The 15,667-nt window shown below is 50.8% G+C and overlaps 1 protein-coding gene across 5 annotated transcripts in view; it reads right to left on the bottom strand.

Moving 5' to 3' along the window:
- The window catches only part of ARHGEF7 (Rho guanine nucleotide exchange factor 7), a 1,715,641-nt gene that overhangs the window by 232,342 nt on the left and 1,467,632 nt on the right, over positions 1–15,667 (bottom strand). The window lies entirely within an intron of this gene.

The raw sequence follows: 15,667 nt of genomic DNA, 5'->3' as shown, positions 1-15,667 counted from the left end.
ACGTCCAAAGTTCACAAACAACTGAGAAGTCTTCCGAAAATCTTTTGTGCATGACATATAGAACTTCAAGGCACCAGAAACATACAGCGAATGCAAGGTCCTCTCTGCCGGTGACAAAGGTTTTGGGAAGAAAACAGGTAACACAAAAGGCTCATTGAGGTAAAATTCGGACTTAACCTTCGGCATGAAAGAGGGGTGCGTGCGAAGCACCACCCTCCATTTGTGCAAAGTCAGATACCGCTGCTTGCAGGACAGGTGCTTGGATCTCACCCACTCAGCTGGCTGAGGTGATGGCCAGGAGGAATGGTGTCTTCCACGAGAGAAACTTGAGTGGGGCTTGATGCAAAGGTTCGAAGGGTGCCCCCATAAGTGTTGTCAGGACTACGTGGAGTTCCCATGCTGGCTGGGACAGGCGCCATGACTAGTGGGAAAATTGAAAAAGCCCCCTGGAAAACTCCTTTACAAGTCTGTGGGACAACAAGGAACTTACAGGGGATCTGGTGTAGCAGGAGATGGCCGCCAGGTGTACCTTGATGGACGCGTGAGCCAGACCAGCTTTTGCTAAGGAAAGAAAGTACAGAAGAATATGTGGGGCAGTGACCCTCAGAGGGCTAATCTTCTGCGACCGGCACCACGTAGAAAAACGCTTCCACTTATGGTCATAGCAATTTAGTGTGGACGACGCCCTGGCTTTGACAAAGACCTCCTGCAGTCCGCTGGCAGCTCATAACCCCTAAACTCTAAGGCTGCAGGAGCCATGCCTTCAGATTCAGGGATCCTGGGTCATGATGAAGGATTGCACCTCCCTCTCTGGTGAGCAGATCCGGAAGGACCGGCAAATTGGCTGGAGGCGACGCTGACAGGATGAGTAGGTCCAGATACTAAATCTGCCTCGGCCACACCGGGCGATCAGTTTCATCCTGCAGTGACACTGTGAGTGTGTTGATCACACGTAGCAGGAGAGGAAATGGGGGAAAGGCGTACAGAAACAGAACCTCCCATAGGAAAGAGAATGCATTCCCTAAGCTCCTCAGTTGGTGGAATCTGCTGGCAAACCTCTGGCGTTTGGAGTTTGGCGCTGTGGCAAAAATTTCAGGGGGGGGGGGGGGGTCTGCCCCATTTGATGAACAGACGGTCCACCTGATCCTGACTAAGCTCCCACTCCCTGCTGAGGGAGTCTCCGATGGTGTTCTTGACGCCTGCCAGGTGGAGCAGGATAAGGAACATCCCCTGTCCGGTGGTCCAGTGCCACAATCCCTGAGCTTCCTTGGAGAGCGCTGCAGATCGAGTGCCCCCTTGCTTCCCGATGTAGAACATGGTCGTGGTGTTGTCCGTGAAGATCCTCATCACCCTGGCCTTCAGAGACTGTAGGAAAGATTTGAGGGCCCAGAACACTGCCCGCAGCTCCAGGATGTTGATGTGCAGATCCTTCTCTTCCGGAAGCCACAGACCTCTGGCCTGTAGACATCTGCAATGAGCCCCCTAACCTTCCAGAGAGGCGTCCATGGTGACCGTCTACTGGTATGGCAGGGTTTGAAATCTGGTCCCTTGGGCGATATGGGAGCGCACCCCACCACCACTCTATCGCCCGCCGGAACTTCTCATTGAGGGGGATCTTGTATGCAAATCTCCTAGACACTTGTATCCAACGTGCATCAAGAATTCCTGTAGGGATCGCATCTGCAACCTGCAGAGACGGACGAGGTAGATGCAGGACGAAGTCATGCCCAGCAACAACTTGATGGCCCGAACCGTGGCCGACTTTGCTGACAGTCGCTGCACCTTCCCTTGAATGGCTACTAGCCTCTCCTCCGAAGGGTGACATCAGGCAGGCCACTGTGTTGAGTCTGGCACCGAGGAACAGTGCTTTCTGCGATGCCATTAAGCAGGACTTCGGATAGCTTATGGAGAACCCCAGCTCTCAGCAGCCGGACAGTCTCCTCGGACAGTTCCCAGGAGCAGGTGCCTATCAGCCAATCATCCAGGTATGGGTATACGTGTATGCCCTGCAGATATAGGTGGTCGCCACCGGGGCCAGGCATTTTGTGAACACTCTTAAGGCCGACTTTAAGCCGAATGGTAGGGCCTTGTACTGGTAGTGTTGGCCTTTTACCACAAACCATAGCAACTTTCGATGTTTCCTGTGGATGGGACGTGGAAGTTTGCATCCTCTAGATCCAACAATGTCAAGAAATCCCCTTCCTCCAGTTGGCCGACACGTGCTGCAACATGACCATCCTGAATGTGTTTGGGACTTGTTCAGACAGCATAGATCTAGGATGGGTACCACCCACCCCACCACCGTCTTCTTTCTGACCATAAAGTATGTGGAATAGACTATGGAGCCGGTGGGGAACGAGCTCTATCGCCCTTTTCCGTATCATCGCTCGCACTTCTTCCAGGAGCCAAGGGATGTGCTGCTCCCGACATGGACAGGAATACAAACTCCAACGGGTGTCCCTGTGCTAAAGCGTCCAGCACCCATCTGTTGGTGGTGATCTTCTTGCCCTCGCTGACGATTCTAGCCAGCCGGCCTACCACTGGAATGCACGAGTGGGGGCACGATGTCTTGGCCGGTGCAGGCCTGCTTGGGTGCCAGCGCCCTGCCCTGGGGACGCCGGCGACACTGACATTGGCTGCCGTGGGACTGGGAGCGACCCCTGTAGGCTTCCTGCATGGATGTCTGTACGAAATGGAGTACCCCTTAGATGATCTGCTCGATTTCCTCCTGGAGGAGCGAAAAGACGACGAGCGATGCTGCTGCAGAGTGCCAAGGAAACGCGCCGTCTCCATTATGGCTTGAATGGATTAGTTGATCGCCTTCGCAAACAGATTTTTGCCCTCGAACGGCATGTCCAGTACCTTTTCATGAACGTCTTGGCGAAAATTAGTGGCCTTCAACCATCCAGAAGTCTGAGTCAGCGATGTCTAGTGCCACCGCAACAGCATGGTCCGACGCAACCTCCCCTTCCTGCAAGAGGGCGAGAGCCTCGGTTTTCTTGTTGTTGGGAAGGAATTAGAGGATAGGGCACAGCTTGTACCAAAGCTCCCGGTCTTATCGGGACAAGATAGCCAGAGCATTAGCCGTTTAGATCATGGATGCAGGCGTGTAGATTACTCTTTTTCCCATGGCGTCCATCTTCCCCTCATTGTCCGGAGAGATTGATGATGCAGATGCTGTGTTGGCTCAATGTTTTCTTGCAGCAGCGACACTACTGAGTCTGGCGATGGTTGTGACCTCAACGACTTGGGTGCGGAGCCTGTTACCCTGCATTTCTTCTCCAACCCATCCCATTTGGTTGAAGTCATTCATGGGTTCTTCATGAGGGCCAGGCCCTCCTCCCAAATGTCATCCAAAAACGGTACAGCCATCATTGTCTTCCTCTTGGACTCCAGTCGATGTAGGAAAGCCCTCCTTTTTGGTTTCCTCAGGCACCATCTGGAACAGCTCGTAGGCAATTCAACGTCTGCCAAGACGAAGTCCACATCCCTGTCGGTATCCATGGCAGTCTCCGTACCAGTGTCTGTGTGTGTATCCGGGTCAGCTGGTGGCGTCGGGTTCTGACGTGGTGGAGGAGGCTGATGTGGCGGCGGCAGGCGGCGCTTCCTCTTGTTGCGTGGAGGCTGGTCAGGGGCCTGCGGAACAACATGTGCTGGAGGCAACCTCTGCTGGATTTGTGTCACTAGGGTGTGGAGAGTGGACAGGATGTCCATGGATATGTCCCTCGGCTGAAGAGGGTATGATCGAGTGGCTATGCGTCGTCCTCCGCGTGGATTGTAGGGACGGGCAATTGGTTGGCGTTGTCCGTGGAGGAGATGTCCACTGGCTGAACGTAAACCTTGGCGGGCTCTTTTGGGGCCACCTCACCCCCCGTCCCCCAACCCCCGTTACCCTCCCGAGGACCGTGAACCGGGACCAGAACTGGTGCCTCCCACCACCGCCAGGGGTGCCCCCAGGCTTTGCTGCTGCCTCAGTGGCCGTGCTGTACCTGGGAGGTAGGGACACACTCTGCACTGTAGGGACCACCCTCGCTGGGTCGGTACCACTCGCTGTAGCGGTCGCCCCAGAGGAGTACAACAAATCTGTTAATGGCGTCTTTGGCTGCACCTGATGAGCCTGTGAGGCCTTCTTCTCTTCCTCTGCCCATCGTTTCTCAGATTTCTCCCCAAACTTGGCTGGGGTGAGGAGAAACCAGATTGAAGGCTGGCTAACGAGGCGGACGGCGATCGCGGTCTATCCAACCTGGGACCTGCATCAGCTGCGAACCCGGCGGAATCGTTCTTGCAGTTCTTGTCCTTGTCCTTGTCTTGGACCCTCACGGATAGGGTGTCCTCAAAGGACTTCAACCTCCTCCCGCATGGAGACCGGTCCTGGGTGAGGCATGACCCTGCTCGGAGCACAGGTCAGAGGACTTGCTCGACTTGAGCCATGGCACCAGCCTGCTATACCTGTCTTTCTTCGAGAAGCCCAGACTTATCTCGCACCCATCCTCTTGAATTCTCTTTATATGTATTTTAAATATTGTTTAGTATTCTTTTTACAGTCAGCTATCATGGTTTAAGTATTAATTGTCGAAATTAATATGAACTAGTCAACGTGAGGCTAAACCGAGACCTTGGATGTGCCCTGAATATTTAAGCAGTTTATCACTCTCTGCACTTTTATGCTTTCCAGCTTTAACAAGGGTACACCCCAACAGGGTGAATCCACAACAATGTGTGAAGAAAAAAAGGTCACCCCAGAGCCATCACCAAATGCGTTCTCGTTTGGACAGAAGCGACAACCCACAGAATCTTGTGAGCAGGGATGGGTGGGAGGGTGGTTGAGGAACCTGCGGGAGAAGAATCCATAGAAAGAACATTACGGTAAGGTAATTTCTCCTTCAATGGATTGCTTTGCTCCCACAGATGCTTCATCATGACAGACTCCCCAAGCAGTTAGGATAAGGGAGGAGGTCAGAAGAGTTAAATCAGTAGATTCTGTAGAATTGACAAACCTAGCATCAGCTCCCCGTGCAACGTCCAAGGCATAGTGCTTGGTGAAGGTATGCAAGGATGACCAAGTGGCCGCCTGGCAAATATCCCTAACAGGGACTCTCTGTGGAGGGCCATAGAGGCTGAGACCCCTCTAGTCGAGTGGGCCCTGATGTCCGCTGGTAGCTCCTTGCCTTGGATAATCCACTGTGACAGGGTTTGTTTAGTGTTGGCATGGCCTTTTCTAGATGAGAAATGGGCTACAAACAACTGGTCTCATTTCCTAAACTCAGACGTACAAGTGACATAGAAGCTTAACGTTCTCTTGGGATCGAGGTGGTGGAGCCGCTCTTCCATCTTCGAGGGATGCAGAGGTCGGTAAAAGACAGGTAAATCAATAGACTGGGACATATGAAATTCTGAAACAACCTTAGGAAGGAATCCGGGCCTGACTTTAAGAGAGACTTTTTGACGAAACAACTTCAGGAATGGGGTTTTGCAGCACAAGGCTTGCAGTTTGCTAACCCTCCTGGCAGACACGATAGTTACCAAAAAGGCAGTTTTAAGGGACAACAGCCGCAAAGAAAATAAATTCATAAGCTCAAACAGAGCTGCTATCAAGAAGGTCAAAACCAGATTACGATCCCAATCTGGGACAACCAAGCGGGTTGGCAGAAACTCGTTGAGAAGGCCCTTCAGGAACTGGGCCATGACCGGAATGGTGATAAATTAACCTGGGTCTGGGGACCTCTTCAACACAGACAGGACCGCCAAATACCCTTTCATTGCGGAAACCTCAAGGCCTGAAGAGGCCAGTGACAGAAGAACTCCTTCACTGTGGTGGTGAGACAAGAGAAAGTGTCAGTCTTGTGATCCCCTGCACCACGCCTCAAATCTTCTCCACCTGCACGCTTTCAGAGATCTAGTATAAGGTCTGCATGCAGCCAGCAAAACCTCAAGCACCTCGTCACAGAGGTTCCAGTCATCATACCTCATCCTCTCAAGAGCCATGCATGTAGGTTGAGGGAATCCAGGGTCGGGTGGAACACGACCCTCTGACTGGGTGAGGAGATCTGGACGCCAAGGCAACGGGTGAGGCGGACAGATGGTCAGATCAAGTAGACCGGAGTCCCATGTTCTCCTCGTCCAAGCCGGGGCAATCTTGATCATGGATACTCGAAATGTCTTCAACCTCCTGAGAATCCAAGGAATGACGGGAATCGGAGGGAAGGCACAGTGGACCAGCAAGGTCCAATCCACCAGAAAAGCGTCCCCTAGAGCACCATTCGCTTGGACTTCCCTTAAGCAAAACTTTACGCACTTCCTGTTGGACTCCGTGGCGAACAGGTCCACTGCTGGGATATCCCGGGAGAGTGAAGACCTCATCTAGACTTTCCTGGCACACTTCCCACTCATGTGAAACCGTGCTCTTCCTGCTCAGAGCATCAGCCAAGGTGTTCCCTGTTCACGCCAGATGTACTGCAGAGCCTGAGAATTGGTTCTCTCTCAACCAGTGCCACAGCTGAATTTGCTGTGTGCAGAGTGGGCAGGAGTGCACGCCACCCTGCTTGTTGAGATGCATGGCCACAGTGTTGTCCGTCAGGTCGAGGACATGCTTCCCGCAGAGAGGGGGCAAAGGCCCTCAGGGCTAACCTGATGGCCCTCATCTCCAGCCTGTTGATATGCCACTTGGCTTCTGATGGAGACCAGAGGCCGCTCATCTGCAATTCCTCACAGTGGGCGCCCCAACCCTTCAGGGAGGCATTCGTTACCACTCGGGCCTGGGTCCAAGGTGGCCAGAAGGGTTCCCCTGCCAACAGATTTCTGCACGTGTGCCACCAGCAGAGTTTGCGGACTACTTGGCTGGACACAAAGGCGATCCATGATAGCGCCCAAGTACTGAGACCACTGGTCCCTCAGGAGCCACTGAAGAGATCTCATACGCAGCCTGGCCTCTGCCACTAGAAATATAGAGGGGGCCATGAGAGCCAAGAGGCAGAGGAATGAACCTGCTGGAAGAGCAGCATGGTTCTGAAACAACTACACCATCTGAGCGTTGTTGCAGACTCTCTCCTCAGGAGGAAAAGCTTTCCCTACCCGGGTGTCTAGGACTGCTCCGATGAACTGGAGCTGCTGATCTGGCATCAGATGGGACTTCAAGTTGAGGGAGAAGCCCAGCATGTGCAGTAGGCAGGTGTCATCCAGATGCAACAAGACTTTCCCTGCCGACTTCCCTCAGATCAGCCAGTCGTCCAGGTACTGAAATAAATTGACCCCCGGATCTCCGGAGGTGAGCCGCAACTACTGCGATGAACTGGTGAAGACCTTTGGCGTGGAGGTTAACCCAAAGAAAGCACTTTGAACTGATAGTTCTTGTCGCCAATGAGGAATCTTAACTTCCTGTGCTTTTGCGGCACATGGAAAAAAGCATCCTGTAGGTCTATCGACACCTGCCAGTCCTGGAGTTCGAGAGCGTGGAGAATCTCTCTCAACGTCACCATCCTGAATTTGTCGTTCCCCAGGAACTTGTTCAAGGCTCTGAGGTCCAGGATGGGACAGAGACCGCCTCCCTTCTTAGGCACCAGGAAGTAATGGGAATACCAACCCAACCCTCTCTGATCAGGGGGTACCTCTTCCACTGCACCCTTCAAGGCTCTCAGTTCTTCCTGGAGTTCCTGTCCCGGTTGGATTGGGGGAGGAGGAGATCTGTCTGGAGGCCTCTTTAGGAAAGGCAGAAAATAAACCCACTGAATCAACTGCAGGGCCCAGGCACTGGAAGTTATTTCCTGCCACTGGGGCCAATGCCCTGCCAACCAGCCACTAAATGGTGCATCGTGGGAGGGGAAAATCAAAGCGGCTTAGCGGGCCGCAGGTGACCCTGCCACTGCTGCCATTGCCATTTGTTGGCTTCTAGAGGCCCTTCTGACCCTTCCGGGACGCGAGAAGCGCGTCTGCCCTTGCCTGGCTTGCGGGAGCTGCGCCTTCCTGCTATAGGGCACGTAACTTCTATAGCCTCTGCCCCTGGAGGTGAAGCTGAATGCAGGTTAGGTCGGCTGCGCCACTAGGCCAAAAGATTTAGCAGCCAATTTGGACTCCTTGAATTTCTCCAAGGATTCACCTGCTTTCTGCCGGTCTATACTTCCCTGTGAAATTGATATTCACAGGGGGACTGGTACAAGGGTGCTGCCATAAGGAGGCTAAGGGGTCTGTAATTGCTGGGTTGAAAGGCATGTTGTGAACGACTGCGGGACTCTCGTCTAAAAGGTCAGTAAGGTCATACCCCGGAAGAGGGGCAGTGGACGCCTTCAACACCAGGGTTGCAACTATCCAGTGAACCAGCTCCCTGAACTTCACACTAGCGTGGGTATAGGGCTTTTTCTGCTATAACTTCAGGTCTGGAGAAGTATCCAGACCACTGGCATCATGTCAACCCTAAGGCAAAGCCAATAGATACGCCTGATCAACGAAAGTGTCGACGCTGCCGGCTCCCATGTAAACGGGGTCGACTGGGTCCTGGTCGACTGGGTCCTCAGGGTCATCGTGTCCCTCGACTCCAAAAATGGAATCAAAGAAAGCTGATCTTGATAGTGGCACAAATGTACCATCAGCGACTGTTGGCGCCAAAGTCTTGGGGATAAGCTTTCGAAGCCGAAGCTTTCGATGCCAATGGTACTTTCGGCGCTGAGGGACGGCCGGGTAACCGATGGGCGTTGGGAGCCTCGGGTAACCGTTGGGCGTCTCGGCCCTATGGTCACTTGTTCCTGATGGTTGCAACACCCGAAGATGCTTTTGACGCCGACGGAGTGATTGGCTGGGGGTCGAGAGCACAGAGTGCCGCTAGAGCCGCAAAAGCATGCTGGTCGGGGGCCGGAGCCGCAGCTACAGCTGCTTGCGTTTTAAATATTTCTAACATAGAGGTCTTAAAACTCACCCGCTCTTCCCAAGTGTCGGCCCTGCCGAGGGCTTACCTCGTTCAATGGCTAATTTCCCTTACCTAGTGAGTCCATCAGCAGCTTTGCTGGATTTCTGGAGTTCTTTTTTTCCACTTGGTAAGAGTGAGAGCTTTTCCCCCACTCTTACCCATGTTTTGCCATGTGTATTTCATATGTTTTTGTGATTGTGGGCTTGGGAGTACACCACTTCAGTAGTCCCCTTCTTTTGTGTGTCACACAGCACCTACAGTGCAGTGACACAGGGTCGTCTTTTAGACTTCCCACCGACTCCATTTCTGGGGCTGACTACTGTCCCCCAGAAAAGGGTAAAGTTGCCATTTACTTTACTTAGTCAATCTACCACAGATCCAGTACACCCCATCTTCCATGGAGTACTGGAAAGGGTTAATTTGTATCCCTTTTTATCTGTACCTCCTAGAGCATTGTTTTGCTCTTAACATTTAGACTTGGCTGGTGGCAGTGGCATCTACCCTAACTGTTCTACCGCGATTAAACTATATAAACGTGGTATTGTTGTAGGCTATTATATTAGCCTCGAACTTAAACCCGCTTGACCAAATACTTTTTCTTTTGGCTCCGGTCGGGTTTATTTGCCATTTCTTTTTGTTAAAGTCCTTCTTGTGTTTTACTTTGCGCGGCAAACCATGTTTGCCTTCCTTGTTCACTGTCTTTTGGCAGGCTTCTGCCAAGAAGCCCTCCTCTAGGCGCCTGGGTGTCTAGGTGGGCTGAATGTGAGGGAGGGGTGTAGACATCCCCTTGCACATGGTATCCTAGGAAACCCAAGTCCCACTTTTCCATGATTGGCTGAGGGGGTTGGCTGGACAACCCCCCTGCTGCGTGATTGACAGCCAGGCTGTGTGAATAGGGGATTTTCGCATAAAAGGCAGGACTCTTGGGCTAGAAGTCAGAGTCGCCACTGGAACTACAAGGAACCGAAGAGAAGTGGAGAAGAAGTCGACTGCTGCAACTATCCCGTCCCGGTGAAGCCCTGCTGCAGCTCTGAGCTATCTACCCTTCGACAACCAGAGAAGATCTAGTCCGGAGTCTTCTTCTATTGAGCCTGGTGGGGATAACCAGCTCATCTTCTACAGCCAGAGGATCCTCTTCGTGGTCGAAATCACTGCACACTGCTGTAGTGGTCCGGATAGCCATCTGAAGAGCCTCTCCTATTTTTAAGGAGTGCACCTTTTATTCATCGTCGCTGCTGCCGGCTTCAGCCCTGTGTGGTGCAGACCCCTCCAGACGTTGTCGTCCTTGCCGAAGCTCCAGGAACCGTGGGTCTGCAGGAACAACTGCCGTGGCACCAGCTTCTTCATTGAATAAGGTACTGTGTTCTGCTTGAGGAAATTGGGTGAATCCCTTTTTCTCCTCCTACAAGGCTTGCCCTTATCTTCCCTCCTCCTTATAACTTTTGCTTCCTCCATTGACAATATCTAAGTACTCCTGGCTATGTTGAATCGTGAACTGTCTGACTGTGTGATCCTCGACAACAGGAACCCGGTTCCACTCGACACTGGCTCCGGCCATTGACTCTTGAATTTCTGTCCATGAGTGTTCTCGGATTCTGTCTGCCTTGACAAAAGTATTGCCTATGATTTTTGCTCCCAACTCTCTCTGGGTATCTCAGCTGCTAAGTGTGTTTTTGCCCCGGTAAAATTTCTTGCCGTGGATACGCGTTTCTTTAGTAAGACCAAACTGTCATTCCTGTCAAAAAGTGATTGCATATGTATTCCGGGTAACGTCTTTTGTTTCACAACACCGGTCCGTTCAAACATAGGAAACTTACCTTGAAGTTATACCGTACAAAGTGAATTGGTTGGTTGTAGTGTATTTTGCATGTGGTTTTGAATTGATAGAAGTGTTGTGTTTATAACAAACGGTTTAAAAATAAATGTACTTATATTTTTTACATGAAACCTTGAGTCAGTGTTTGCTTGAGTCATAGTAATTGTCGTCCTTTTGTGTAATCTCTGCTCCTGCTCATATACTCTTGAGATAAGCCTGGCTGCTCCGCTACTGCTACCACTTTAACATAGTAGTACAGGCTTGTACCAAAAATTAAATTTGTATTACCACCTGTAGTCTTAATTGTGTGTAGTGGTCCCTAAAGGCACTGCACAGGATTCTGCCTAAGACATGCTTCAATAGGTTTGATATTTTGGGCTATGCCATTGAAGATCAAGGTGATGTGTGCAACGATTCCAACTCTGCTATTGATAATATCAGTATGACCATATATATGAGCAAAATCTTGTTTCGTTATGCTCTGGTACCTCTAGCTGCCCTTTTTGTCCCAACTGACAACAGAGTTTATGCAAATGAGAAATGAAATCAAATCCTTGCTGTGGTGGTATTAACTAAGGAGGTAGAAAATCTTAAATATCAGATCCAAGAATGAATGCCAGCGTGCCAAATTTCATGGGCTATAGCAATTAATTGCTTGGGGGAGTGGGGATTTATTCTAACTAAATTGTTACTAATTGTTTTGCTTCTAAAATCCTCCACGAGTAATTTTAAAACGTGGCAAGTCCCCCAAATACAAATTGTGACCATTTTAATTTGCCATCTATTCCACTGATGGTAACAGCAAAGCGGGCACAAAGAGCTCCTTCGTTTATTGAAGGCACATGTGGGAAAAGATCTTCTTTAAATTATACAAATTCAATCAAAACGTTTGCCCAGAAAGGGAAGGTACAATTGTAAACCAAACTACCAGGAAAGCAAATAGAACTATTCAGGCTTCAAACAGAGTCTTTATGACAAGAGTTCCGAAGCTTCAAGAAGGTGTTTGAGAATAGTGACTAATGAATGAATGACTTACCTCTTGATAATTGTCTTTCTGATGGATGCTCCTCACACAGATTCCTTATCTATGATATTGTATTTACAGAGCAGCTGGTCTTCAGAAACCTTTCCATCATGGGGCACAGCGCAGTTCTGTGTCGGGCCCGCATTGGGGCCAGTATGTATCAAGGCAGAGGCCTTGGTACAACTCTTTTCCCCTTGCACGCAGACGATCAGCGGAACTAAAGCTCTAATAGCCATCCACCAAAATGAGGCAAGCAGGATAGGCAATGAGGAATCCATGGTAGGAACATCCATCAGAAAGAACTTTACCAAGAGGCAAGTAATTTGTTCTTCTAATAGATTCCTTCTTCCCCCTATTCCTCATCTATGATATACTCCCTTAGCAGCACACAGACCTGGAGGAAGACGGATAGCAAAGGGCATCACACAGACCAGAAAACTCTGGAGGATGTGCACCAGGATAACCAACAAAAATATGGTATCTTTCCGGACGTCCCTCGTTCGAGAGACGTATTTGCTGAGAGCCTGCGCTGGGTCCAACCGCTGGAAACATTCCTCTGCCTTGGGAGGATGGAATGGAGAAAAATAAAAGCCAGGAAGATGGATCTTTTGTGATAGATGGAAAGCTGAGACCACCTTCTCAATGTCTCCTACTTGGAGAAAACCAAATATGGTGGTTCAACAGGTAACTCCTGGCACTCATTCACCAGTCTAGTGAAGTGATTAAAACCAGGAAAATCAACTTACAGGTGAGAAATCTTCTAGGACAAGAACGAAGTTGTTCAAACAATGTTTCCATAAAGAATGTCAAATCCCACCCTGGTCCCACAAACTGGCATGAAGAAACTGGTTACGCAAACCCGGTAATAACTGCCTAACTGTGTCGATTGTGAAGAATGATCCCTGTTCGTTCCAGAGACCTCTTAAACACTGAAATGGCAGTGAGGCATCCCTTTATCTGCAGCCCCGACTGTGCCAAGGATAGCAAGACATCCACAACAGGGGATAACCGGTAAGATTAGGGGACCACATCCCTCTCCCGGCATGAACTGATGAAAATCTATGCCACCTACTGGCATAAATGGACTTTGCAGCGGGTCTCTGAGCTGATAGGAGTATCTCAAGGACATCGTCCGACAAGTACCACTCCCTGTATCACAGCCTCTCAGTCGTCGATCACAAAGTTTCAGGCTGCTGAGGTTCGATTGGAGGACCCACCCGTTCGATTGTGAGAGCAAGTCGACTCCCGTCTTTTGGTGGCGGGCGGTGGCAGCAGATGGGCATTTCCAGAAACTCCAGGTACCACGTTCTCTGGGCCCAGTCTGGAGCAATCTCCTGAAAATTAGCAGAAGGACTTGGATCGTCAGGAACGCATAAACGGGGTTGAATATCCATTTGACAGTCAATGTGTCACCAGAGCTCCCTGACGAGGTAATTTCCTGGAGCAGAACGACTCGCACTTCCTGTTAACACTGGAAGTGAAGAGATCTACTTGAGGGGTTGCCCAGTATGAGAAATTCTCCAGAACTCCCACTCGTAGGAGGTTGAAGTTAGCCTGATCAAGGCACCCACAGAATCACAGGTGTAACCTCTGCAGGCTGAGCCAGGGTTGCCGCGACCTCCTCGATAGAGGCCTTGTCTGGGTGAATCAAGGCCTTAGTCACCGACTGCATGCTTGTGGCCTTCACCTTGGGGGAGGGCTCCCCGCCTTGCTCCCCCTCAGCCGAAATCTTCGAGATCGACCGGGGCCTCTCCAGAAGCTTGGCCAGGTTCTTGGATTTCCTCTTACCCGAGCCAGAGCGTTGGTTCGTGGTCGATGGCGCCGGGGAGGGAGCGCCCTGCCTGGCAGCCGAGGAGCCTGACCGTTCGGCGCTCCCGGTGCCCGCGGACTCGCAGTGCTTAGCCTTCTGTTGGACCCCTGTCGCCGGGGCGCCGTCACAGGACTTAGAAAACCGCTCGGATTTCTTCTTTTTCTTCTCACCTGACGGGCTCTTTCCCTCCAGCCATTTGGCGAGGCGAAGATGGCGGTCCCTCATGGACCGCTCCGACATGTTCCCGCAAAATGCAGTCCTCCTCAACGTGCGTTTTGTCCTCGTGAAGACAGTAGAGGCATAAGGAATGCTCGTCTTCCTTGAATACGTTCTGCAGCTGGCATACAGGGCAGGCCCTGAACAGCTTCCCGGGCTTCGAGCTCCCTTTCTCCTCGGCCATGTCCGGGGTAGGCCTCAGAAACTTCTGGAATCCTCCAAAAGCATCGTTCGACGAAATCTTCACCCTTGAGGGGCGTAGAAACTTCCGAAACGGGTCCCCGTTGATTGGATGTAAAGACGGTGGAGCTTGAGGCTCAATTTAACCGAAAAATGAGAAATTCTCTTTGCAAAAGTGTGAAAACGCAGCAAAAGCTTGAGAGCTAAGCACAAGGACTCCCAACACTTGAAGGTGCGGTAAACATCTGAGGATGGCTGCTGGAGGCGGGGTTTAGGGAGAGGGCAGTCATTGGATGTGGGCAGTATGACCCATAGATCAGTGATTGGTTACTACTAGTAAAGACAGATCAGAAACAAAACTGATACTGATTTTTTTCTGTACCGGGGGTTCGCAGCCTGACGGGGAATATTCATGAGCATGTGAATCCATGCCAGACCCCATGCTGGAGAACTCCAGGTTGCCGCTTTGCAAATGGCGGAACATTTGCAATGCATGCTATGCAAGTCCCAGTGCCACGAGTAGAATGTGCTCTAGGCTTGAAGGGCAGTTCTCGCTTCGCAAGACTAACAAAGTGTGATTCATTTGACTATCCACCTTGAGATTGTAGACTTAGAGACAGGATCCCCTTCTCTGCCAGCTGCCATTGAAATAAAAAATTGGTTTGTTTTCCTCAGTGGTCTTGTTCTTTCCAGGTAAAACATGACTGCCCTGCAAACATCTAACATGTGCAGGCTTTTTTCGGCCATGTTAATGGGGCTCTGGAAGGAAGTGGGCAGTTCTATTGACTGGTTCACGTCGAACTTTGAAATAAATGTAGGCGCAAATCGCGGGTGAGTGCGCACAACCACCTTGTCTCTGAGTAGTAACAAAAGGGTCTAGTACTGAAAGGGCCTGTAGTTCACTAACCCTTCTTATAGATGTGATAGCCACTAGGAGGGCAGTCTTGTAGGTAAGGTCTTTTAGACTCGTCTTGTGCGTAGGCTCAAAGGGGGATCCCATGAGTCCAGTTAGAACACCATTTAAGTCCCATCCAGGAGCTGGGTTAGAAATGGGGGGGGATGAATCCTTTTAACCCCTTCCATGAAAGCCTTGATAACTGGTATCTTCTACCACAACACCTTTTGCTGTGACGTAGTGCAGGCAGAGAGAGCAGCTAAGTGAACCTTCAGGGAATTAAAAACCAGGCCTGAATCCAGTAAGTGGGTCAGGTACAATACAATGTGAGTAGGAGAGCAGTCAGTGGGATGGACACCCTTGGCATTACACCAGATAAAGCGTTTTCATTTACTGGACTAGCAGTATCGGGTGCTGGGTTTTCTTGCTTCCCAGAATATGTCGATACATCTCTGAGGGAGTTGAAGGTTCATGATAGAGGACAAGCTCTATCAGTTCAAGGTACTTCCCTTCGGCCTTGCCTCCGCAAGCTATGCAAGCCCAAGCTATGCAACTGACTGCATGTACTGAGAGGGTGCTCTAACACAAAGTTGGGGAGTAAGCTCAGATGAACCATTCCTCCAGCCAGGGACCATGAATGCTCTCCCTCATGAGGCGAGCTGTCATCACTGCTGGCAGCTTGGTGAAAATCCTGGGCGCCGAAGAAAGGCAGAATGGTAAGACTTTTAAAATGGTAAAGATCCTGGCCACCAAGCATCTCAGGCACTTCCTGTGCTTTTGATGAACGGGCACATGGCAGTGGGCATCCTGAAGGTCCAGTGATAACCAAT

The sequence above is a fragment of the Ambystoma mexicanum genome, chromosome 7p (assembly GCF_040938575.1).
Source record: "Ambystoma mexicanum isolate Mex_15411 chromosome 7p, UKY_AmexF1_1, whole genome shotgun sequence".
In the NCBI taxonomy this organism is placed as follows: Eukaryota; Metazoa; Chordata; class Amphibia; order Caudata; family Ambystomatidae; genus Ambystoma; species Ambystoma mexicanum.
This window is presented reverse-complemented; position numbering and strand designations above follow the sequence as displayed.